This window comes from Typopeltis vanoorti, chromosome 1 (assembly GCF_054136105.1).
Source record: "Typopeltis vanoorti isolate ZY-2024b chromosome 1, IOZ_Tvanoo_1.0, whole genome shotgun sequence".
NCBI classification, from domain to species: Eukaryota; Metazoa; Arthropoda; class Arachnida; order Uropygi; family Thelyphonidae; genus Typopeltis; species Typopeltis vanoorti.
Genome location: NC_143549.1, coordinates 174106179 through 174122076, shown reverse-complemented (window position 1 = coordinate 174122076; position 15898 = coordinate 174106179). Strand labels below are relative to the sequence as shown.

Genomic DNA, 15898 nt, shown 5'->3' with positions numbered 1-15898 from the left:
TCTTGTAGGTAATTTTCCTGCTATCCTATTGTCATGAAACACTTGTTTTTGCTTACCATTCATCTCCCATTCTATTTGCAACCATACCATTTTAGATTAGCTATGCACAAAAATTCTTGAATGCTAACAGTCTTCACTCTAAGATTCATAAACTTGTATCTTCCTAATACTCAATTTTTCAAGATTCTACATTAGTGCTGTCTGTTCTATTCCCCAAGTTTCTTTGTTTTTTTCCCCCTCTGGAACTCTCTTACCTCTGGTCTCTAGTCTTTGAATTGTTGTTCTAATCCAGCGCTCAGATCTCTTAGCTAAAATTAGTTTGAGCACTATCTTGTATATAGCTGCATCAGTGTCTTATTTGATATAAATTCATTCATCCATGGGGGGGGGGGGGAACCCATATCAGTACCATTAATCTGTTTGTAGAATTTTCCTCCCCATGTAAAGTAACCTGCATTCATAGCAAATTTAAATGATTCAAAAATATCGGGGAAATTTAGACTTGATTAAATCAAGAGTGTCTGTAAGTGGCACATTGGTAAATAAAAAGGTGACATCAAAACTAACCCTTATGTCTGAATATTTTAGGATAAGATTTTTAACTAGTGTTTTGAAATGAACTGAATTTTTTACAAAAGTAGAGGAGTTGCCAGTAAGGGGAGCAAGCGACTTGGATAAATGCTGGACCAGTTTATATGTGGGACTATCTATGCTATCGACTATGGGGCGTAAGGGGATATTACTTTTGTGAATTTTTGGTAATCCATAAATACGGGGTGGTTTAACATGAATTGGCTTTATTTTCCTGATTTCTTTGGGCCATGATGTCACTTTTTTCGTTAATTTCGGACTTTTTTCTTTTGAGACATAGTAGGGGTATAATTTGATATGTGGAATCATCACATAGGAGATCCTGTATTTTTCTGTTATACTCTTCTTGATTCATGATAACAGTTGCATTTCCTTTATTGGCTTTTGTAATAATAATATTTTTATTCTTATTTAACTTTTTTAATGCAGTTATTTGATTATGTGGCATATTGCTTTTTGGAGGTTTAGCCTTGTTTAGAATACTTGCTACATCTAGATGCATGTTATTGGCCATTACCAGTGGAAGATCGTGGATGCCTCATTTTACTTTCATCATAATTTCTAATTTAGGAATTTGTTTGGACGTGACAGCAAAGTTTTGTCCTAGACTGAAAGGGTTCTTGGCTTCTTCAGTGAGTGTTTCAGAAGATAGGTTTACGACCAAGTGGTCTTGTCGAAGTTGCAGTCATTTACAGAAAGCCTACACACACAGGAAGATACCTACATAAACAATCACATCATCATCCAGTCCAACATTATGGTATTTTAAAAACTTACACACAGAGCCATTTGTTCTAACGATACCGCTCGAATATCTGTGATGTTCTTGGCAACGGCTATAATCCCTACAAAATAGATAAAATACTACATAGTCCCATCACTCTGCCCTCCCCTAATACATAAGAATACAACATGACCATTTCAATTCCCTATGTCAGAGGTACATCAGAAAAGATAGCCAGAGTATTGATGAAACATGGCCTTCGTACCACTTTCAAACCTCGTCAAACTAGTAACTCGATCTGCTCGCCTAAGGATAAACTTCACCCTTTAGCACATCCAGGAGTGTATAAAGTTCCCTGTGACTGCAACTTGGTGTATTATGGGCAAACAGGAAGATAGTTAACATCCACCTGGAAGAACATGAATAATACATTCGCTACTATTACTATGGCAAGTCAGGACTGGCAGACCATGTGTTGGACACTCCTTCACACAAGATCAGATGGAAGAAAACGAATGTGCTATTTAGGAGTCGTTACAGAACTGAAAGATTATTTTTTGAGTCAGCAATGGCTTTGAAGAATTCTCCCAACCTTAACAAATGTAGTTGCATTAATTTGCCAAAAATTTGGGAGTATTATCCTAAGAGAAGCTCCCGCTTAGCTGCTTTTTTTTTTTTCTTTAGAGGGTGCCAAAAAATAGGACTTTAGATCTTTTGTCCATTGCAGTTTTATTGTTTCACTCACTCACTGTCGCATGTACAAGTGTGTTGTGCTCTGATGATGCCGAGTTGAAACTCGGCGAAATATAAGCAGTAAATAAAACATCTCTTTGATAAAAAAAATTTCGGTGTTGTTAATACCGTTAAAAAAACAGTCGTGAGTATACTGACTTGGGAAGTACCTAAGAATATGGATATTCCAATTAGGATAGGTTACATGCTATATTACAATGTTGGACAGTTTTTTTTTTTTTTCATGTTGCTCTCAGCTATGAAAGGTTATTTGCAAACCTGTAATAGATTTTGTACCAATGGTGGGCTAAGGATTTTTTTTTCTGTTATATATATTAGGGAAGCTCTGGTGCCTACGGCGCTCAACCCCCGAGTTCCGGGCTGGTAAGCTGGTTCTCCTTCAATTCTGATGACTTGAGACATGAGACAACAATGTGTTTGTCTCATGAAGGCAAACGCATTGTTGGACGTTTCAAAACGTTTCAAATTTTGGCTTATCTTTGTATATATATAGAATAGATATATATTACATTTTTAAATTATTTTTCACATACGCCAGAAACCCTGCTCTAGAGACCAGACGTGAAACTTATTAAGTTGCTTTAGTCTTCCAATAAGCAGGGCAGCAGTTTTGCACCAGGTGATGAAATTCATCTCCCACCTAATGACATCTTATTGATATATTTGAAAAAATGCTTAAATAATGCAGTTCTGAATGTGTCCTTAGAGTTCAAAAGAAAGAAGTGAGAGCTAGATTTTTCTCTTACAGAACATTGAGTGAGTTCTGGCTATTTTTTTCTTCAAGTGCCCCAGATATATTCCCTATATCTGGGGCACTTGAAGAAAAAAATAGCCAGTTGTGCTGTTGACTAGCCTTAGTTGTTGGGTGGGAGACCTGAGAATTCAAGTTTCCCAAATCTTGGGAAGTTAATACAACCATATTTATTAAGATTAGGCTGGTTTTTTAAATCTGCTACTGATTCTAAAGAGTCAAGTTTGTATTTACTGTGATGGAGCATAATAGTTTTCTTCCATCTGATTCTATTCAAGATATCCAAGGAGGCACAGTCAGCTAGACCTGACTGACCATAGTTGTGGTGACAGATGTATTTTTGGTGTTTCTCTTCTATAATCTTTCTCAACCTCTTTGCAAGTATGCTTGTGTAAATCTTACCTGGAGCATTTAGTAGAGAAATTCCTCTGTTATTCTCACATTCAGCTTTATTTCCTCTTTTACAGATGGGTACTATGAGAGCTCTACTCCAATCATTGGGAATTTGTCCTTCTGTACAAGCCTTCAGAATTATGCAGTTTAGCCACTGCAAAACTTTTATACCTCCATACTTAAGCATTTCTGGTCGAATATCATCTACTCCAGCTGCCTTTCCACATGTCAAGTTTTTGACAGCTTTTCTACCTCAAGTATTGATAGATATGCCTGTTTGCATTCCTCTTGAAAATTTTCTAGTATGGTTCTGTCACTGCTTGTTCATTTAACAGTCTTTAACATCTAGAATATATTTAGAATATATTATTTCATATAATCTTTGATTCCTTTTACAGTACTTTCCTCCATTTCTATGCTTCTTCAATAGACTGCAGAACATTTTGCCAACTTCCTGATATTTTTTTTCCATACTCTTATCAAAAGTCTTCCCATGAGTTTTGCTTAGCTACTTTTACACATATCTTGGCTCTCTTACCTTTTTCTCTGTGTTCATTTAGGACCTCTGCCGACTTATTTGCTCTGCTTTCTTCTTTTCCAGGACTTCTTCTTTAACTTCTTGTGTCCACCATGGTGTTCTTATTTTTTTTATCCTTGCAGACAACTTCACCACATACTCCCTGGCTGAATCAGTGTCTTCTTTATAGATAGCCACTGAGACTCCAAAGTTTGGTTTTTGTTTTCAGTTTGTTTAATTTTTTCTTCAATAATGTTTGTATAGTCGAGTCTACAATTTACCTGTAAAAGCTGCTCAACTTTAATTCTTTTTAAATTTTCTCATGCAGTGTTCTTTTCAAAGTGATATCCATTTTTATCCTGCTTAGTACTATGTAGTAGTCACTTCCAATTTCAAATCTTCTGTACACTCTTGTATCCTGAACAAGCATGATGATATCACTATCAACAATGACATAGTCAGTGAGTGTTTTCTTATTTTTTGTGTCTTTTCTCCATGTGAACTTGTGCAACATCTTTATGTTGCAACATGGCATTAGTAATGACTAGATCATGTCCTGAGCAGAATTCCAATAAATATTGTACTTACCATTATAATTAGTTTTGCCCTTTTCTTTAAATTTTCTCACAATGTTCCTATATACTTGGTGGGATTCATTTTCTGCTCTGCTGTTGAGATCTCCAACAAGGACCACTTTTGCCATTTTGTTTGTCAGCTGCCTGTTCTAATGATTAAAAAAATTCCTCCACTTCTCCCTTTGGAGAACCTTCTGTGGGACAATATACATAAGTTTCATTGTCCATGTCTCCATGTTGAAGTTTGCTCACATAACTCTACTTAAACTGCCTTCCAATCAAGAAGTTTATCTTTGTATTTGGTGTTGAATGCTATCACTACTCCTCCTTTTCCTTGATCATTATTGCCTGAAAATAACATTCTATACTCTCCACAATGCTGATTATCTCCATGTGGTACTTTTCCAGTTCTTCTGCAAGTTCGATTTCCTTTTCATTAATACTCTTTATATTGATGGTTCCTATCTTCAGTTCTTCTGATGCTTGGTTTATTCTTCTTCTTCTAGATATTGAGTTGGAGCTTATTTCAGTAGCCAACTTTTCACTGTTCATCCTGGTTCCCTGATGAAAATAGAAGGGCACCTTGTTTATGGTCAGTGCCCTAGCCTGCATGAAATCCCATCAAGTTGTACCATCACATGCCTTGTGGTTTAAGCCAATTGTGAGCACAATTTTTTAATCGTCTAAGTCTGCTTTGGTCGGCTAAGTCCCAAATTGCCTGCCCATTCTTGTTTGTTCAGTACCCAGTAGATACCTACTAACGAGGTGTACACTTGAAGGTGATGATTGGACATTAGGTTAGAAGCCCCAGTCAGTTCTCTGCATTCTTGAATGGTGATGTGGAGGTCTCCTCCCAGTTATTTGGATTTGACCCTTAAGTGACTCCTGTTCAAAGAAACGCTGCTTAAAAAGTTTCATCTTCGATCTCAAGGACTGTAGTAGTATTGATTATTTTATCTGAATAAGTGATGGAATTATTGGTATCTGAAACTGTAAAGTGGTTTTAATGAAGATGCTCTGCTTTGGTATAGTGTTTATAAAGTAGCAAAGGAAACTTTTCTCTCTGGTAAAGAACTTGTGATTTGTCCTTGTAATAAAATTTATTTATACTCCAGTGAAACAGTAAATAAAGGAACACTGCATAGTCCCAAGGAAGTTTTATATTTTGAGAAAAGACCTGATGAAGAACTGGCTCTAATGAATAGGAATTTGTTATGAAAGCAAAATGTTAAGTCTAGTAGACTCACTAAGTACATACATATGAAGCAAACCATTAGTAGAGCGAGTCAGAGAGAGAAAGAGAATGAATTTATCCTATGAGGATCAAGGAGATCTCTAAATTATAGTTGTAATTTAGAAGGTCTTGGATCCAACTAGTTTTATAGTTTTCATTATCATCTGAACAATTTAGGTATAACCCTTTTTTTATATGTCCTGTCATGCTCTGAAGATGAAGTTGATCTTTCCATCTTAATCTTGGATGTCCACGGTCTCTTCTTCCTGTAGGTTAATTTAATTTTATTTTATTTACAATGTACATAGTTTTTAGTTTCATTAAATATGTTTATGTTTTTTATTTGGTCTCAAGTCAGTCATCTTTTGGATTCTAAAAATAATGAAGTTAAGTCATTGCACCAATTGGATTGAACTCTTGTTTATTTACTCAATACTCAGTATATAAAAAAAATAGTCTCTTGACAGAGAGGTAACATAATTAGTGCAGCTTACAGAATTTTTAACATAACTGGAGCAACTGACATGATTATTAACAGAAGGAAGACTAAAGTGCTGATGGTGGTGGTGTGTGTGTGTGGGGGGGTAACAGAAGCAAACTAAATAGTTGAATTACTGTGTGAGCATTTTGCAAAAGTGTACCATCTAGATCAGTGGTTGCCAAAGGGGTCGATATCGACGCCCTTGGGTCGATATGACATTGTTAGGGGTCGATTCAGGCTCAGGGATCGACAGAAAAATATAAGACATCATTGTATGGGTAATATTTAATTCGGTTAACTTGAATTACCTCCATGACAAAAGACATGGAGGTAATGACAACGCAATTAAGAGTGAATCGTGGGATCAGTACCTCCATCTTACAGGTCCATGAATAGGACCTGTAAGATGGAGTAAGGTCATGAAAATAGTTACTGAGGCCAATCAAGTAGGCCAAAGTGTAGTATTTACCAATAAACGGATGTTGGTGGTTCTTGCCGGCCGGCGCAGTGGGAGTGAGATTGCAACACGTGTGGTTCTTATTTACTAATACTTACAAGTATTCAATCCCAGTCTCATTTTTGCACATCGACATACAAGTGAGTGTTATAATGTTCTAAAATTAATCAACATACATATTATAATTCAATCATTATTCATTCACAAACTAAATTTCTCTATGTTGAAGAGTTGAGCAGTACTGGTAGTAATACCAGTGATATTAATACCAGTAGTTTATTAATATCACTTGTGATACCAGTGATATTACTAGTGATAGTAATAGTAGTAGTAATAGTAATATAATAATATATACTATATTATACATACAATAAACACTGTAACTATAAAATAAACAATCTAAAAACTCACAAGCGTCATTTTTTGCTTGTCCTATTATAATTGCGTAATAGTAAAATATAGGGGGTCGATAAAAAGTCAAGAAACGCTTGAAGGGGTTGACGGGCAAATGACTTTGGCGACCCCTGATCTAGATGGTAATATTGCAATGCTGGATGTAACATTGACTGATGGGAGAATAGAGGGTAAAGAAATGGAGGTGCTAGAATATTGCTGAACCTCAATACAAACATGGTCTTGGCATTAGATAGCATATTGGCCTGTGTATTATGAGAATGTGCAAGGGAATTATCAACTCCTCTGATCAAGCTGTGTAATTTAAGCCTTAGTACTGAGAAGGCACTAATGCAGTGGAAAGAGGGCAAATTAGTCCAGCTGCACAAAGGAAGCTGCAAGACAGAAGTAGCAAATTATAGACCATTCAGCATGGTGAAAGACAGAATTCAGGACTGGGTGAATAGGAATATGATACTTTATAAAGGGTTACATGGTTTTGTGAATGGCCTTAGTAATCTGCTTGTGCTTAATGGAGATAAGGGAAGTGGCTGCTCAGTGATACTGCCAGACTTGACAAAGACATTTGACAGTATATAGAACTGTTGCATAAATGGGAACAAATGGAGATTAATATATATCTGGTAATTTGGATTAGAGGGTGGCTGATGGACAGATATCAAAGAGTGTTTTATGGAGGAGTTGAGTTCAGGAGAAAGCAGATGACTAGTGTACCTCAGAGCTCACTGATATAGGAAATGATTTGATGGGAAATATTCATTTATTTGTTTATGATACAAAACTGGGAAGAATGATAGTAAATGATGTAGAGATCCTGCAGGATGACTTAAATAGACTAGCAGTATGGGCAAAGGCAAATGGCTGCCATTTTAATGTAGGCAAGTGTAAGGTGATGTACAGAAGAAGAGATCACCAGCTGTGTACTGTATTGATGCAAGTGAAACTATTGCAAACTGATGAGGAAAAAACTTGGGGGTTGATTGTGGATTTAGAGGACTTATTGTAAAGGTACTCAAAACATCATCTTCAAATTCCTGACATGTACACTCAAGGGGTGTACAGGATATTAAATAGTACTCATGTAAAACTTACATCATCTGATGACTTCCTATCAACAGTTTTCTCCCAAATCAATTTGTTATCTGTCAACACTCCAACATTATCAGATCTTATATTTTTGTCTTCTAAGGCACTTTTTACTGTATCAATCCACCTATATCTTGGTCTTCCTCTGGGTCTTTTTCATGTCAACCAAGCAAAGAACAATTGTTTTGCTAATCTTTCCTCTTCCATTCTGTTTAAGTGACCATACCACCTGAGATTAGCTCTGCTAACACATTCCTGGATGCTAACAATGTCAGGTTCTTTCCTGATATCCTCGTTTTTAACATGTTATTGCCATTTGATGCCATCTTTTCATGCCCCTAATCTTTCTCGGGACTCTCATATCTGTGGTCTCTAGTCTTTGGTCAAATGTTTTACTTCTGACCCAGCTCTCAAGATCCATAAGTTAAAATTGGTTTGAACACTGTCTTGTATACAGCTAATTTAGTGTTTTGACTAATTTCTCCTTTATTCCATATAAATTTATTCAGTTGACTTCCTACATATCGGCTTTGTTGGTTCTGTTGTCTGGCTGATTGGAGTAGAGCTCTCATAGTACCCATATATAAAAAGGGAAATAAAACAATGTGAGAACTACAGAAGTATTTCTTTACTGAGTGTTCTTGGTAAGATATATGCAAGTATACTTGAGAAACTGTTGAGAAGGGTTGTGGAAGAGAAGCTTTGTGAAGAACAAGCTGGATTCAGGCCAAATAGAGGCTGTCAGGATCAGCTTTTCACTTTACAACAGATAGTTGAGAAATCATGGGAATATAACAAAGATCTGTATTTTAAGTTTTATAGATCTGGAAAAGGCATATGACAAGGTGCCAAGAGAGAAGCTATTTAAAATGCTACAGTTATATGGCGTTAATGGGGCATTATATCAAACAATACATAGTTTTTATTTGAGTTGTAAGTCAGCAGTTAGTATTGAAGGAAGTACAGGAAGGTGGTTTAATGTTAAATCTGGTGTCAGACAAGGATATACATTATCTCCTCTGTTATTCATTGTTATACATTAAGTTCTGTTGCTCACTCGATAAGACAGACATAGAAAATGTTACAATAAGATTTAGTGAAACACCACCAAATCAATGTAAGATTGAGTGCAATTTCCATTTTAAACATGCCAAAGCAATGCTGTTCACATGCACTCTGACAGTGCCTGATTTTCTTCAGGAATTTCTTCACCAGGACAGTCTTAATTCATTGCCAGTGCCACTGGGATGCACTCTTGCCTCCTGAACAAATCCTGTAGTATTTGGTATCTAAACCATGCTATGTATTGCAGCTTTGTGTGTTCAGGAACTCTTAGCTGAGCATTCATTCCAAGTATCACCAGAATAAATTTCATCAATCAACTGGGGTCTTCCTTTATACTTATGCCACCCATCATTTCACCAAATGACTGGAAAAGGGCAGAAGAAATTTAAGTGTTTGGTTTTGATTTCTAAGACAGCTCTCTGTGTGGTTGCACGTTACATGTGATGGTAAATGAATCTTTATCTTCAGACTTTGCAAATAATGCTGGATGTGTTGAGCGTGGAAGATACCACACGGCTTCTTTCACTTACTTTCTTCCTTCTCTATATCATGGACTTTCTCTAACTGACTGCAAGTTTGCCGCTTCAGTACTGTTATAATTTCACTACAAAAATTCTGTCCTGTATATTTTTATTATAAGAATATATTAAATTTAGGTATGCATTATATTGATCAGACCTCATATATTGTAACGTGGTATATATTTTTGACAATTTTTGTGTTCTTTTATTTTATTTTTTTTCCTATACAAAATTAAATAATTAGCAACATATTATTTTATAATGCATAATAGAAAAAAAAGTATTGGCTAGTACAGAAAGTGTTAGTAATTGTGCCGTTATCATTCATATTCGCTGCAGTGACACCTGAAAGTGTCCTTAATTTTATCATCATGAAACTTTAAAACTATAATTTGCAATAATAAATTCAGAAACTTGTCAATTAAATAATGGTTAATGGATGTAAAAGAATAAGGATATCATTAGGAAGAGAAGAAAAGATTAGTTGACAACATTCAAACTGATATGAGTCAAATAGCACATGTGTACGCGACTGAGATACATACTTGTCTCAGTCACAGCTGAGTAATTAGGAGAACACACACTGTTAGAAGTCAAAGGAAACACTGGATGATGAAATTCATCTCTCCACTAAAGACAATTACAAATATTCAATGTGGGATTCGAACCACATCTTGTTGGTTAGAGAGCAGATACACTAACCACTCAGCCAACCAGACCAACATACTTCCTTACATTTGTGTCACTACATCAGAGGTTGGGGGGGGGGCTGAACCTTTATAAATGAAAAGATGGTGTTAATTAGCTGATGGCAGAAATGAGTTGGTTTTGATTGTCTGCAGACCCAATGAAGATAAGCAATGTAATTAAAGATAAGTTTATGATATTCTACAGAAAAGACAGTAGATGAGTATTTTGGAGAAATAATTCTTGGAGAACTCATTGAAACAGTGGGTAATAATCAATCTTAGGAAATCAAATGTGAAAAACATGGCAAAGAAAATTCTGAATAATAATGTAATAAGACTGCTTTAGTACTGTATTACCAATGACTTAATGATAACAAATGCAAAAGAAAGGGAAGATCATGTAATTAATCATATAATAACATGCAAAAGCACTAATAACATTGTATATGACAGAAAAGCACACTCACTGTATTCATACATTAGTATTAGTGTTGTATATCGGCTAAGAAGCAGATAATCTGGAATTCTGTTCCAGAGCTGTAACAAGCATGGGACTCTTTCAAGCCACTTCAGATTTCCAGTAAGTGGATTGGTGTTTTCACACTCGATGATAATTTATCTACCACCTAAAATATTTTTGGTTAAAAGAGATGGCAAAAAGAGGAATGAAAATAATGATTAGTGAAATGAAGACCATGTTTTTCACATTTGATATCAAGAACAGAAAAGTAACAGGTGCAAGGTTTCAAATACTTGGGACAGTGATAACTCAGCATGGAACTTGGAAAGAAAAGCTGAATGGAAGAATAGCATTGACTAGATGGGAACTAATGTATCTACTGCTCCACTTGCATCCTTACTTATACCATACAATAGCAGCAAAACTTGTACATTGACTTATCATTGTGTAATCAGTTTCAGACTATGGAAATATGTCACTTAAGGAGGTTTTGAAAAAAAAAAAAAAAAAGACCCCAAGGTGGAAAAATCCCGAATTAAGTTATCAGACAGAATCTTGGTAATACTTTCAAGAAAAACATAGAGAAAGTTCAATTCAGGTTGGCCACCTGGTTAGGATGGATCATCATCATCAAATTCCTGTCATACTCTCATGGGGTGTACAGGATACGATAGTACTACATGAAAAATTTACATAATTACTAACTTCCTATCTACAATTTTCCTCCAAATCAGTCTGTTACCTGTCAAGACTCCAACATTATCAGATCTTATATTTCTGTATTCAAAGGCACTTTTTATCAATCCACCTATATCTTGGTCTTCCTCTGAGTCTTTTTCCTGCCAACCTGGCAAAGAACACTTGTTTTGCTAATCTTTCCTCTCCCATTCCATTTAAGTGACCATAACACCTGAGATTAGCTCTGCTAACGAATTCCTGGAAGCTGACAATGTCAAGTTCTTTCCTAATATCCTTGTTTTTAATATGATATTGCCATTGATGCCATTTGTTCATGCCCCTAATCTTTCTCAAGACTCTCATAACTGTGGTCTCTAGTCTTTGGTCAAGTGTTTTAAAATTAGTTTGAACACTGTCTTGTATACAGCTAATTTAGTGTTTTGACTAATTTCTCTCTTATTCCATATAAATTTATTTAGTTGACTTCCTACCTTACCAGCTTTGTTGATTCTGTTGTCTATTTCCATATTTAATTTACCATCTTCATTAACAATCGTGCCTAAGTAGATGAAATGTTTTACTTCTTCTATAGGTTTTCAATTCACAATGCAGTTGATATTTTCAATGCTTCTGCCTATTTTCATTGTCTTATTATTGCTGACCTTCATACCTATCTATTACAACAGTTATTCAATTTAGTCAGCGAATCTTGCAGACTTGTAGCGGATTTATTTAGAAGTATAACATCATCTGCATAAAGCAAAGACCTGAGATTAACATCTCCAATTTTGATATCAGGTTTAATACCACTCCTTCATAATGTGATTCATATAGATAATGAATAACAGAGGAGATAATATAAATCATCTTCCTGTACTTCGTTCAATTCTAACTGCTGACTTATAACTCAAATAAAGACTAAATATTGCTTGATATAATGCCCCATTGACACATATAACTGTAGCGTTTTGAATAGCTTCTCTCTTGGCACCTTGTCATATGCCTTTTCCAGGTTTACAAAACTTAAATACAGATCTTTGTTATATTCCCATGATTTCTTAACTATTTGTCGAAAAGTGAAAATCTGATCCTGATAGCCTCTATTTGGCTTGCATCCTGCTTATTCTTGACCAAGCTTCCCTTCCACAATCCTTAACTGTTTCTCAAGCATACTTGCATAAATCTTACCAGGAACACTCAGCAGAGAAATACCTCTGTAATTCTCACATTCAGTTTTATTTCCCTTTATATATATATATATATATATATATATATATATATGGGTACTATGAGAGCTGTACTCCAATCATCTGGAATTCGTTCCTCTGTCCAGGCCCTCTGAACCATGTAGTGCAGCCACTGCAAGACCTTCCTTTAACTGCAAGACCTTCCTTTATACCTCTATACTGGAACATTTTTGATCAAATATCATCTACTCCTGCCGCCTTTCCACATTTCAGGCTTTTGATCCCTTTTTCTACTTCAATTTGCATGCTTGTTAAGTGTTTTTTTTATCACTGTGCTTGTTTCATTTAGCAATTTTTCGAAGTAATTACTCCATACTTCAAGGATATCTTTTTCTCCAGTTAGGATGGATATATACTGCAAATTTGGAAGCAAGATGCTAAGAAACGAGCTCAATAAGATGGCAAGATGACATAAAGGAGAGAAACTGAGTAAGAGGAAGTGGAAAATAGGACACTCTGGCATACTCATTGCAAACTATCTACGCTTCTGAGTATGAGGCGTAATGAAGTAAAGTATGGATCACATTATTAAGATAGTGTTGGATTACATCTCTGATGTCACAATAGGAGATACAAGTTTAGTTCTTTTTTTGCAGGCGATGTCCTTTTAATTTAACCTGCTATAAGTCTTGAAACTGAATGAACAGAGTTGACATTAAATGTATGTTTATTTGGATGTCTATATTCCATATTGTTATTCAGCATGTATATTCTCATCTTGGATTTAAAATCCAGGATGATGAGATCAGCTAGTAAATAGATTAGTTAGAATAGACCATATCCATCTGATGACAATTCTGATAATAATTGGGGAATGAAAATTGCAGAACCATATGAAAAATGCAGTTACTAGTAATTTGCTTGGCTGCATTAATATTCAAGAATATGTGAGCAGAAGTGCTCTAAGTAGCTTAGTAGAGAAATAGAAACTTTTCTATCTTCTCCAGCAGTCATAACTGCTGGAGAAGATAGAAAAGTAAAAGCTATCCAAATTACATAAATACTAGACCAGTTTGGAAGAGAAATGGCAGCAAGCTAGTAATGAAATCTTATTGTGTTGGTTAGTATTTATTCTTCTGTTATATCCTTTGGTATATGCACATTACAAAGTGATGTTGATGTAGGAAATATCCTGCAAATGTCCATTGGTGTATAAATTGACTTCATGTAAATTCAGAAATGGAAGCTGTCTTAAAATTGTTATTTGTCTTTATTTTCAGTAACAAAAATGATATATATATAAACATGTAGACACGAGAAAATGTTTTACTTATATATATATATATATATATATATATATATATATATATATAAAAGCAGATCTTTTAATCTGAAACTTATAGCTCATCTTCAGTATGAGTGACATTTCAAAAAAGGTAGAATAACAACACTGAATTTCAAAAGGCATGTCCGCACGGTTAGCCTAGTGGCTGTGTTTTCGCAACCATATGCTCGAGGAAGGAGTGTCCTAGGTTCGATTCCCGTCAGTGATGCGAGTAGCTGAAGGATCTTCCTCAGCCATAGCCAAGTTAGCTGGTCTTGGGCACGGACAGTAGGTTTTTTTTTTCCCCAGTTTATCCTGGGGTTTTTCATCCTGCAAAGCAGGCAAACTGGCCTTGAGAACTCAACACTATGGACATAGGATATACCGGGGCGTAGGACTTGACCACCTTATCCTGGGAACGGTTTGAAGTCCGATGATTAATAAACCCTCGACACCACAAGGTAAAAGGAAAATGAGATGAGATGAGACATGAATATAAGTGCTGTTGCTGGAGTAGTACAGTTTAATACAGTAAATTTTTGGGTAAGGAAATAGTCATTCCAATTCAAGTTAGGGGAATGAAGTAGCATCTCAGTGCTCTCTTTGAATAAGTGCTGAAATTTGAAACATATGCATCTTAGACCATATGATTCTGTGACTTATGTCAGAAAACTTTTGGAATTTTTTATCGAGGATGTCGGACTGATGTTGTTGCAGCCTCTTCTCAAGTATGAAGGTCTTATTGATCCCAACTATAAGAGAAGATGGTCTCTGACTTTGGTAAATACACCTGGAAGTTGAAGAGAGTATCTGAAATTGGTTTATAAATGCTGGAAATGTATGGAATTGGGACTCTGGGATGGAGTTCTTAAGAACCAACTTATATGTATCAACGAAATACTTGATCTTCTTTGGGGTGACTTTCTAATTGAAGGTCAAATTAAGTAAGTTGAGAAGGAATCACAAACTACCATGGGACTCAAGTTGTAAAAACTATAAGTAACACAGCGAAATTTTGGATTATGGCGATTCTTTATAAAATGAATTTCATTATTTTGAGATTGGTTATAATTGGAAAATTATCAGCGAAATCTGTTTTTCCCCCACAGAATACCCATCTTAGGTTGAGATAAATTTCATCTGTTGCTCTTTTATATGATGTGAATAGTTGCTATGTTGATTATCATGATTTTTTCCCAAGGCCAATGTTTATAGTCTCCTGAAGATAAAATTTCCAGTTTTGGCCATATAGACTGTTTGCTGTATCATTTATACCACGAAACTAGAACCATACCTATCTTCAACAAGAGGAGTCAAGTATGCTTGTATGAATCATAGATTGCATTTTGCATCTGAGCTTGCAGAAAATTTAAATTTAATTTTTGCAATTTAAATTGCAGAAAGTCTAAATACTTCCAATATAAATTACAAGGACTTTCTACAAATGAATAAAAACTAGTAATTCTTCTTAGCACTAATTATGGGTTAAATTTGGTACAGTATATACTTATTTGTTGTCTACATGCTTTTTTTTTGCATCTTGTTTAACATACTTTTAACCATGTTTTTTCACATTTTATATTACTTTAACCAGGTTGATTCTACACCCATGTCATAAACTGTAAAGGCTGTTCTATATATCAGAACTAACAAAAAAAAAAGTTCCATTAAATATGGGTCAAGAAATCACATTTTGGAGATACATATCTTTGTAATGGCAGCATGAGTGCCAATAATATGCAAAGCAAATGGATGTAACTTGACTCATATGAAGTGAAACTACAGGCACGTCCTGCATGTGATTCTTGCCATTTGGCCAGAATTACATTCAGGACATGCTTGTATATGTTTCCCGTTAACAGATTTTTGCCTTGAGCAAGTGGCAGTTGCCATTTTTTTTCTAAATACATTAGTGTTTTGTAGTGGATGTTTCTTGAATTAGCTATGTACAGATTTTTTCACCTCAAAAATGAGGAGGGCAAAGAACTGTGCAGGTAC

General features: G+C 35.3%; 1 protein-coding gene across 4 annotated transcripts in view; it reads left to right on the top strand.

Moving 5' to 3' along the window:
- The window catches only part of LOC150110652 (uridine-cytidine kinase 2-B-like), a 169617-nt gene that overhangs the window by 38739 nt on the left and 114980 nt on the right, over positions 1-15898 (top strand). The window lies entirely within an intron of this gene.